The 10,743-nt window shown below is 43.6% G+C and overlaps 1 long non-coding RNA gene across 1 annotated transcript; it reads right to left on the bottom strand.

Moving 5' to 3' along the window:
* Positions 1-5,292: 5,292 nt before the first annotated feature.
* LOC147752675 (uncharacterized) lies at positions 5,293-10,438 on the bottom strand. Its single transcript, XR_015313480.1, has 3 exons — positions 10,111-10,438; positions 9,551-9,775; positions 5,293-5,530 (listed from the first exon to the last, which is right to left on the bottom strand). It is a non-coding gene; the product is annotated as an uncharacterized LOC147752675 (long non-coding RNA).
* Positions 10,439-10,743: the final 305 nt, after the last annotated feature.

Genomic DNA, 10,743 nt, shown 5'->3' on the forward strand with positions numbered 1-10,743 from the left:
CCTAGAGACAGATGAACACTAGATGCTACGTCGTCAGGATGGAACACAAGACCTTCGATATTGAACGGAGCGAAATTGGGAATCGATTTGATGTGCGGCTGCCGTTGATGGTGGCAGGGTTTCCAGCCGGTTTTGCCAGCAGCATGTCCTAAACTTACCGCGGACGTTTAAAACGAACGGGTACCGTTACAGCAACCTCAACTCGCAGAGAATTCCTTTTTGTTAGCCACTGCCGTAAAGGCTAGAATAGGGATGGCCCATGAAGATGACCTAACCGGTAGACGAGAGAAAGCGGCCGAAACCGAAACCGGTGAGGACATTATTCTCATTATACTAAGAGGATGTGCAGGGTTGGAGTGCGCGAGACGAAGATCGAGTCAGTCCGAATAAGTGTGTAAGTGAAAGAGCTTATGGAGTGTGAGCAGTTGGAAGCGGGCAAAAACGACAAGACAATATGGGGACGGCAGAGAGAAGATCGAAGGATGAAGAAGAGGAAAAATCAAAGTAGTGACACGGAAAAGTTGCAGAAATTTCTTCAAGGATCACGCCTCAAAAAGAAGAGTGACGGCCGACGCAGAAAAGGAGAAGGGTTCAAGGACAATGAGGTTCAGAATAAAGGTAAGGTTTAGATGAAAGTGGAACTTTCGTCTTTATACTTCAGAGCGATGGATGCTTGAGACGAACACGGATGAACCTGTTATAGGTTTAAAGGTAGAAGGTGCCGTAACAGGCCAAATATCCTAGTCGAAAATATGGACACAACATAGATAACTTCCCCAATTGCCTCTTTATAATGAAGCCAATTTGGCCTTTGGTAAGTATTTGAGATACAGAAACTACATTGCTTGGGAAAATTAGTGAATTATTTTTCTAATTGTTTTTAGATGAGATGAAATAATTTACATTAGAAGCTTCTCTCTGAAGTTGCACTTTACTTCAAGGAGTCATTTCAGTCATATGTTAATTTCATTTTCCAGAATATTTCCAAAGAACTATCCATTGCTCACTCAACTATTCCAACTATGATTTTCTAGGCAAAAGCCAACGAAAACAGTTGTAGTGTGAGTATATGCTCATCCTTGCAATTTATCACCATTAATCCGTGCAGCTAAGTTTGCTTGAACTGAACAGACGGGTAGTCGTTGTATGATTCTGTTTATGCCTTTGTCGTGGAAACTAAGCTCCAAGGGACATGTGATTCTGTCACACTTCGTACATGTTGCTGCAAATTCAATAGCTGACGTGGGTGCTGTTTCTTACCGTACACTGTTAGATCCCGCATCTGAGTGTTTCAGTAGCGGCTCGAATAAATGGTACGAAAATTTGGGTGGTTGAAGTTCAACCTTCAGCCATTTTGGCTCGTCCTAAGCAATCACATGAGAGCAGAAGCCAAATGTCGAAAAAACGAGATCATTATCATGAAGAGTTACGTGCGTGCTCCATACACTGTGTTCTGTTCATTACAGCGACCGACGGGAGATGGACTGTGGCTGTTAGCGACGGGAGTTCTTCTTGTCGCTCATTCGTCTCGCTGTCACTTTTGCTTCACTTTAACTTTGCGCCCTGCGATCTTCGATTGCAACGCACACGCCTTTCGACATTACCGAACGACACTGGGTTCTTCCCGCCCGTCGACCGATTGGCCTGATCCTTATAGACCCTTTCATACCTTTTTCTCGCTCGTGCTGTCGATCTCTCCGCGCATTTATTTACTCCGCTATGTCTTTCATTCGTTCCCTGTCTTTCCCCGTTTCACGATCGCTACCCTTTACTACGTGTTTTCTTTCGAAAAGTCACAGGCCGTTGCTATTGATTTAAAAAAAGGAAGGAAGAAATGGGAACTCCAGCAGAAGCACCAGTGGCAGAAGCGCCTGCTACTATTACTTTTTGAAAAACGCAACTCCTCTCTTCCAAAACATTTCCCATATATCTACGAATCCGGTGCGTTTCAAACTAATGTCAGCTGCTCATCCGACCTCTTGCTCGCTTCCTTTAGAATTGCTCGATTCTCCACTGGCAAACACGTTTACGATGGGCCGACGAACCGCTTTCCAATACCGATGCGTTCTACATTGCACTACCCATAACAACACAACTTTCTTCAACTACTTCACCCTGCCAAGCGAGTGCATCTTCCAAAGGCCACCAATGAATCGTGCTTATCAGGCCCGCGAACGCCCAAGAACACCCGACCTCTATATATTCAATGCAAAAGTCAGGACAGTAGCTCATACTGCATTGATGAAGATGAGATAGTTGAGGGTGTGCGTACAGAAGCTAAGGAGAGAAAGGCGAAGAGAGTGGGGTATCGAGCGGCGCAAAGCACGATAACTTTCCGGCAAAATCTATTGTAGGGAAGTAATTTTGTGATAATACTGGGGTAGTTTTGTGAAATCGAATTTTGTCACCCAGTGACAACAGCCATATACAAGTCAGAAGTACATAAATGCGAAAAAGATGCGGATTGCGCTAGATAAGTAGTGTGAGTGAAATGATAAATGTACTAATGCAGAAGATAACGGCTTACGAAAAAGCGTATCTGACGGGCAGCGGTAATGGATCTAACGAAAACGGAAAAGCACGTGCGAGAAAAATATCATCGGTATATATGAATATTTTCAGACGTTTCGAGGGAAAGTGATCTGGGTGATCAACTTACAATAGGATTTTTACTTTTGGATTTGTAGATTAGTCCGTTTCATATAATCCATCTCTAAATCTTACTTTTTCTCTCTAAGAATACGCGCCGTTTACTGATCCAGTGTAAACGAGACAGAAAATCATACTAATGTGCATTGTTATATATTTGTTGTGTATGTATTTGTTGAAATAGACTGCAGAGTAACAGGCGTAGAGCTTGAAATGTTTGAAAGGACTACACATACAATTCATCTTTTTTTCGGCTGTAGTTTTTCTTTTTCGTTTGTTTCTGTTAGAATGTAGTTGGCAGAAAAACAATTTAAAATTAATAATGAAATGTTAAGTTCGCTAAGATCAGATAAGAACAGACTATGTTTGTTGCAAACTCAGGAAGGCGAACTTTCTCTTGTTCGACAAAAAATCTCAAAAAACACCTAAAGTAAAACCGTTCCAAGTTGAGCTCTCAGACACCTGAGGTGTTGGCAGCTTTAATAGATGCTGTGAACTTGTGACTGATCCGGCGGAACACTACGTACAACCTGTAAATATTTTCGTGCTTCCTACCGACTAACAATTTGTACTTTTAGGCAAAACTTCAATAATGAAATGTACGACTATTTAATCGATTCGATCTTGCCCTTGTCTAGGAGGAAAGGATAAGATGTCCAAACGCTTTGTCACAAACTAGTTATTGCGAGTGACAAGCGCTTAAACTGAAACACTTAACACTAAACGTGCCATAATAGCACTTGATCGCGGTTTCTTATATTAGGCCTGGGTCTACGCGTGGTACAATACTATAATTTTGAAAGAAACCCTGAATCGATATGCATGCTACCCGTCGAACGCTACTTGGAATATCAACCCCGACATTATCACGACATAAACGTATTGCAACAGACCGAGCTCACCTGCAACGGTTTTCATTTGACACTTAGAGAAAACATATGCGCTTAAAAATAATGACAACGGTTCTGATATGAATGACAAGAAAATATATCAAGAGGAATTCTTGAAGAGGGCGCGAGACTAAGGCTAATACTTCTCGTAACTAATTTCGTAATTTCGTAATTTCGGGCACCTTCTCTTACGTTGGATTTTACCGTTGCGGCCGGTTTGCTGTAGTTATACTGTGCATCATATTTGTACGGCGCCTTCATATCATCATTTTCTATCATCATTAGTTAGAGCCAACAGAAGGGAATCGTTTATTTTCGTGCTCGTCTTCAATTGAACAATCAGTAACCAAAGGGCAAAGGGCAGGTTGCTGCGGCAATCGCGGCTTACCATTTAACACCTTATACGAAGCCTTTTCGTGATTCTCTTCTTCATTTTCAGAGACTCTATACACCTAGGTACACTTCACAAAAAGCTAAGTTAGGTCTACCTAATCTGCCCGTGACTCCGCATATAATCGTGTCGAGTCATCACAGCCGACGACCTGCAGCAACCTAACATAGAACCGCGCCCTAGGCGCGCTACGTCCCTCTTTCCCCTTCAAATAAAATGCGTGAGAACAGAGCACACGCAACGCTCTCGAAAATGCGAAGGACACGAGGGCATAGATTTAACGAAGGAGTTGACCCTAAAGGATGAACCGCGCCTTGTACTATTTAGTACTATCATATAGATAAATAGAAAACGGACGTTCTCTCTAATAGTAGGGTACCACGTAGGGGCTCAATCACGTGTGTTAGCTATTATATATATATATATATATATATGCGGTATCTTGGTACACTTCTTTACAACATAAAACAACATAGCTGTACGAAAACTACAGTACCTGTCATTATTTGAATTACATGTATATGTGCAGTTGCGTGTATGTAAGTCTATGTGCAGTAGTAGTAATGAGAGTGATGATGATCCGGCTATGCTTTGTTGTTGTGATACATAATGGGGGTCTCGTTGAGTTCAACCAGCGTACAACGCCAGTAATGTCGGTGGCAGCCAATGTCTGGACAGCGCCGCCAAAAGTAGTATTGACTACATGGCACAACAACCACAATGATATTAGAGCAAGCTACCCTGCAGCACGTTTGCTCCTGTTTTGCTGCGTCATTTGATGTTCGCAAATATTCTTCTTCTCCATAAGCGCCCACTGCACTCGCTTGCCCTTTTACCCCTTATTGTAACCTAGAAGACGGCACATCGGTAACAACCAAGCTACCATCTATCATACTTTCGAGACGTCCTGTGACGGAGGTTTGACCAGCAATGACTGGCGAGGGCAGGAGGCTATGTTTAAACAAGCGCCACGTCCACATGACTGGTCAAACACTACCCTGCACACGTAGCCCTACGTCAGACAAGCGCATGTACTTACATGGTACACAACAGTATTAGCATCAGTGCTCGAGAAGTAGAAGGATAGCAGCAAAAAAAAGATGTCAGGATAAATCGCACTGCTGGATAACCTACAACCATAAAACTACATATATGTGCGCCTAAATATTAGTGGATAGCGTCTTGCGCGCTCAAGAGATAGCGGATTTGCCAGAATAGGTGTTGACAGCCCATTTCTCGCACATGAACGCTTCGCACGAAACAGGCCTAAGGATGAAAACTAAACGCACAACAAAAATACAGACTCTCTCTCCCTCTCTCTTTCGAGTTACCCCCTTCTCTCCCTTTTTGTTAAAAGAACGCTTATTCTTTTCCTTCTTCATCGTCACCGTCTTCTTAAGTCTATTGCCTTCAAACTTAGAGTAAGTGCATACACTATCGAAATCCCAGCAGATGGTTTAGATACCGCTACACCTCTGTTGTTGCCAACAACACCCTAGGCGGGGCGCCGGTGGTGATCCGAGGTCCACAGCTTTTCTTTTTCTAGCTTCTTCCTGTCTCATATTCCTCCGATACCCTATGTTCCTCCGATTTGTGAATCCTGCGAGCAGAGGAAGCAAGGACGCACAATATATTAAGGTATTGTTGAAACAATTATAAAGTTTTGCCCTTAGGGGCACACGTGCCACAGAAGCCGAGAGTAGCAGCAGGAGCCATGTATTGCTACACGGCAGGCTAATCGCCCACCCAATTGGTGGATAGTCCTTTAGAGCTTGCTAGCCCAGTAGCAGTTAAGGATACTTACCGACGTCGTGATGAAGGCAGTGAGGATAGTCAAAGCATCGAAGTAAGATTAAAGTCTGTTTATCGTGGTCCTCCGTGCAGCCATTTTCGTACAAACTCTCCAACAGAGTTTGGTGACTGCTATTCTTAGAAAAGAGAGAAAATATGTGAGAGTGAATAGAAGAGTAAGCAAACATGATCCCGTTCAATCACTATCGGTGGTTGTCTTTCGGCTCGAGCTCTTGCCCTCCCCATGCCCCCCTATTTCTGAATGATAGGATAGGCAGGATGTTCAGGTGTTCCAGGTTCATGTCCATGTTCGCAGGTATTCGCAGGGGAACTAAAATTGAACTGACTACTGCTGCCGTTGTACAAGGGAGATCGAAGGGTGAAAGGTCCTGTACGTTATGAATAATTTACTGTTATTGGTCGACGAGAGGTAACGCCGCTGCTGCTACTACTATGCTATGCTGTTCAAGCCGACGATACTGGCGATATCAATCCTGCTGCTGAATGTGTTCTCAAGCCGACGAGGGCAAGAGCACTACGAGGCTTCCTCGATGCCTAGTAGCTCAAACTACCACTACGGAGTACTAAAAGAAAAATAGCAGTATCATAATGCTTTTACTAATAGGCCCGTTGAAGATGGTACATAGGCGCAAAGGCATTTACTCCCACGCCTGGTGTTATTTGCACATGCATAAAAACATACTGTGAAGGCCTGTCTACTACCAAAACGACCGCTCGAGTCGATGCAACGTTCGCAGCGGCAGGAATGGTTTCGTAAGGTAGCATTAGGATGAGAGCGAGTTTTTCGGGCAGACGTCCGGCCCCATTTACTGCTTATAGTGCCCGCGATTAAATAGGATTTGTCGCGTACATAGTGAATGTTTCTAGTGCTGTTACCAGTGCGGCCGCTTTTGCTACGGCATTCCATCGTCACAGGCAACGATGCAATGCGTTAGCTCCTCTCTTTTACGTTGCATCTCTCAGACGATATAGGAGCAGTGATTAACATTTGTTCCCTTCTACTTGCTGGTTTCTTGCCTTCACCTTTTGCTAGCGCAGGTCCTTTCGCCGAACATGTTTTATGATCTATGACATGACCATCTAGCACATAGAGATCGAAACGCCGAGCCAACAATACGTCAGCGGGCGCAGGATGTTGAAATTTGCCGAAAAACGACGGTTAACAGCATCTTTTTGATCTTATATACACTCCGAAACGCACCACAGGCTAGTCAAAAAGAAGCCTTGAAATTGAAAAGAGTTAACAAGCGCTAACACAACTTTCGTCGCTTCACAATCGTCGTGCTGCACAATGACTGTGTACACAGGATAGCACACTGGCAACCGAAAGGCCAGTACAAAATGGAAATGTCTTCTTTGTGGGGGCGTGCGTGCAGGTGATAGAAAGGGTTATCCATTTAGCGCAGATCGAAACAAATAGAGATTGTGTGTCATAACCTCCAATCACCACGGACATTGCAGCCCACGTTGAGCTAAATAAGCAAAGCACACAGAGCTTTACGAATCGCTTGGTCGTTTTTTGTTCATCATACTATCATCATCAGTATGTGCGCGCGGAAGCAAAACAAATGAATAAGGCAGAGTACCTCGTAAAGTTTACTAGTTTCGTGGAGTAAAGGTCACTTGCTTGCTCGCAGAAGATCGCCTCAACCGGCAAATGGTACCCCCCAGCGCGCCATTCCTGGAGATCATTATATTCATCCGCTGCAGCATGATGGAGCATATCTGCCCCTGAGCGTCTATATGCAGACAGTATTGTCGTTCATATAAACAACAGATACCTCGCGCTACCTCTTATAACACTAAACCGAATAAAAAGGAGAGGGAAGTAAGTATAAAATGGGTTAGGAGCGAGAAGTTTGCGAGTAAATAATGAGCGAGTGCATTTTCCATGCGCTGTGAGCTCATAGAGTAGCTAACAAAAATTGGCCTTCGCTCTATCAAGCTGACTGTCAAACACTCCGTTTCAGGATATCATCTAAGATCGCATACTTGTACACATATATAAATAACAAACATAACTTTTAATTCCTACATTTGTTACTTGGCAATTTGGCATGGGATCCTTCGCAGAAAAAAACCCAAAAAAAAATTGCAGTTCTTCCGAGTTTTCCAATTACTAGTTATAGAATGCAGCTCTAACAGTCCTGATGATTTTTGGCTTCGTATTTTTTTGATGCGTGGGTTAGTACAATCGCGTTCACCACTGCATTAGATCCAATTGCACCCGCGACGCAAATGTCGTCTTAAAAAGAAACGCCCCAAAGACGGATTTCGCTGTCATCGATAAGAACGCCAATACCGTCTACTTCTATTATTATATCCCTCTATTGGTTTATATATGCGTGCTTCGTGATATGAGGCTCGTCATATGACTGTCCGATAACAGTCCGTTTACTGCGCTTTGCTCACGCGTATGTAGATAACTATTCTTCAACCAATCTCATCTGCCGCACTGCTGGTTCCCGTGCGACTACGGCAGACAACGTGGATGCCTTTATCCTTTATGGTGTACAGCGATACGTCATTATGTAGCAGTCGCAAGTTTGTAATCCCCAATTGTCGAACAAAGGCCGGAAGAGCCACCATTGAAGCAGCCCTTCCGGAAGGCGCTCTTGAGTCAACTATGTAGACTGCAGCTAGCTACATAGTCCTGGCACAAATAGAAACAGGACACGAGTGAGGAAGTAGGCGAAACGGACAAGGGTGACAGAAAAAGACAGTGGTTGATGACCCTTTCGAGTTTCGTATTATCGTACTCATTTTTGTCAATGTCATCATGTAGGGATTTCTCCATATTTTCAGGCTCCCTTGTCTGCCACATCTTCTCTAGTCTTCTTCTGCCCTCGTTTATCAAAACTCAATGGTATAACTCTATCGCTTTTCGGTTCTTTTTTTTTGTCTCTCTTGTTCATCTTCCTTTGTATGAAGCTTGGCTTTTTTATCTGCAAGGTCTCTTCATTTCCTTGTTTTCCTCCTCCGAGAGTCCCATTTTTGGCCATCGACATGCAGCAACGTGTGCCCAGTGACTACTATAGCGAAGGCCGGCGAAGCCGAACGTCTCGGCTTGAAGGACCGTGATGATCACAGACATAGTTGTCGTCGTCCTTGAACGCCCTATCCAGTCGCAACCACCAAAGACCAATACTGAAATATAGTCCTGTAGATCAACAATAAAACAATGAACCATCCTTTTTCCAAAGCCGTATGTCGTATTTCCCTGCATGTCATATTTCCCTGCCAATATAATTCGGTACCAATTTGATTTGTTCTGTCTCATATTATTGGACAACTGGTTCGAAAGGTAGTAGCTGACAGACGGGCGAAAGAGCAATGGGTCTAATCTGCGGATACGTTCTTAGTCTTTCCCTTTATGGCCACATTTTAGTGGGATACATTAGGCAAAGAATCTGGGAATCTGAAACGGTCTCTTTTATATCTCTTTCCATCTCGGGCTGTGCCCATGCTGTCTCCTCCATCGAATTTCTCTATACAGCCAAATGTACCGGCGCTTGGTCTGTAGCCTAAGTGTGGTTAGGGAGAGGGCTATATTACGGAATGGACCCTGGAGGCTGCCAAGTAATCACCAGCAGCAGAAGCATCATTGCTAGAAGCAACGGTCCCTGAAGGGAATGGGCCAGTGGTGAGACCGTCGTCTAAGCACAGTCTAGGCCAGCAGCTCGGCCAGACAACCTTCGCCACTCTCATGCAGTCAACATTATCTGTGTATACTGTAGTTAAGCTACACTAAAAAAGTAGCTCAAAATAACAAAGTAAAAGGTCGATGCTGTGATTTAATCGAGTTTACCTTGAAGTGCGATGACCAAGTTGCACGATCTGCTCTTAATTTTTTGCATCCTGCCCAAAGCTAGCAGTTCTCATGGAACTTCAACACAAAATGGAGCGACGGAGGTCAATGTGGAGCATGCCGGAATTCTGTTTTATAGAGTGCTGCTGCCAAGGTGACGGCGAACGGCCTATTGACGGATGGTGTTTTTCTCGATTCCGTCACGTCCTCACTTTCGGCGTATCACTTTAAAGAAATAACATTTCTTATTTCATACCATTAACGTCAGATTGGCAGTATCTATGCAAATTGAGTTCCACATAGCTTCCTTAACGTACACAGGTTTATCAGAAGTTCCCAATCTGCCGATACCATACTTAGGCGCTCAAGGTAGGACGCCTACTCAATTCGCGGATCCCCAGCGTCTTTTTTGAAGCGAAATAAAGGAAAAGAAAGCTTGCAATAAAATCGTTTTCTACGATCTAGTAGCTCCCACGATCGACACGGCAAAACTAGTTGGCCCTCGTGCGCTCACACAGATCCGACTTGAAGTAAAGGTAGCGTTGCTATTTGTTACTCACGTAAGGCACGCCGTACGCAGTATACTTGCATCCCATATACGGAACAGTTCCAATAGTTACTAACTTCGTTTTTGTTTTCAACCAGCTGGGACTATCCGAGAAGTTTAGTCCTAACAACTACCAACAGCTTCATAGCACAAAGCGTTGTCTAGCATAAACTTCACTTCGTTCTTTAATACAGACCGCACGTATACTTTATATGCGTCGTATTTCATCGATATAAAATGGTCCAATAACTATTCTCACTGCTCGGAAACAGCTTTCTATCGTGGTGTTTCCTGTACACGTTTAATGAAAAGAGTAATAAAAACTTAATTAACTCACAGCTATGCCTGAATCTGGACATGAGTAACTAGATATAACACTTAACCGTACGTATGTTATTTACAATAAAACTGTTTAAGACTCCGCTAAAGAAGAAATGAAGCTAGGTCTTTAAAAAGTTCATAAATTTTGGGAAATGTGTAGAAAAGCACGTTTGGGAAATTTCAAACTATTTGATATAATTCCGAGTAAGGCTGTAAATAGAGGTACGATTTTCTCCAAGGATACGGATCGACGCGTTTACGTTCTCGGAGAAAAACTCTAGCAGAGTAATAATAGGTCAGGATTACTGTTCGGGGGTTTTGAGCC

The sequence above is a fragment of the Varroa jacobsoni genome, unplaced genomic scaffold (assembly GCF_002532875.2).
Source record: "Varroa jacobsoni isolate VJ856 unplaced genomic scaffold, vjacob_1.0 scaffold_1091, whole genome shotgun sequence".
In the NCBI taxonomy this organism is placed as follows: domain Eukaryota; kingdom Metazoa; phylum Arthropoda; class Arachnida; order Mesostigmata; family Varroidae; genus Varroa; species Varroa jacobsoni.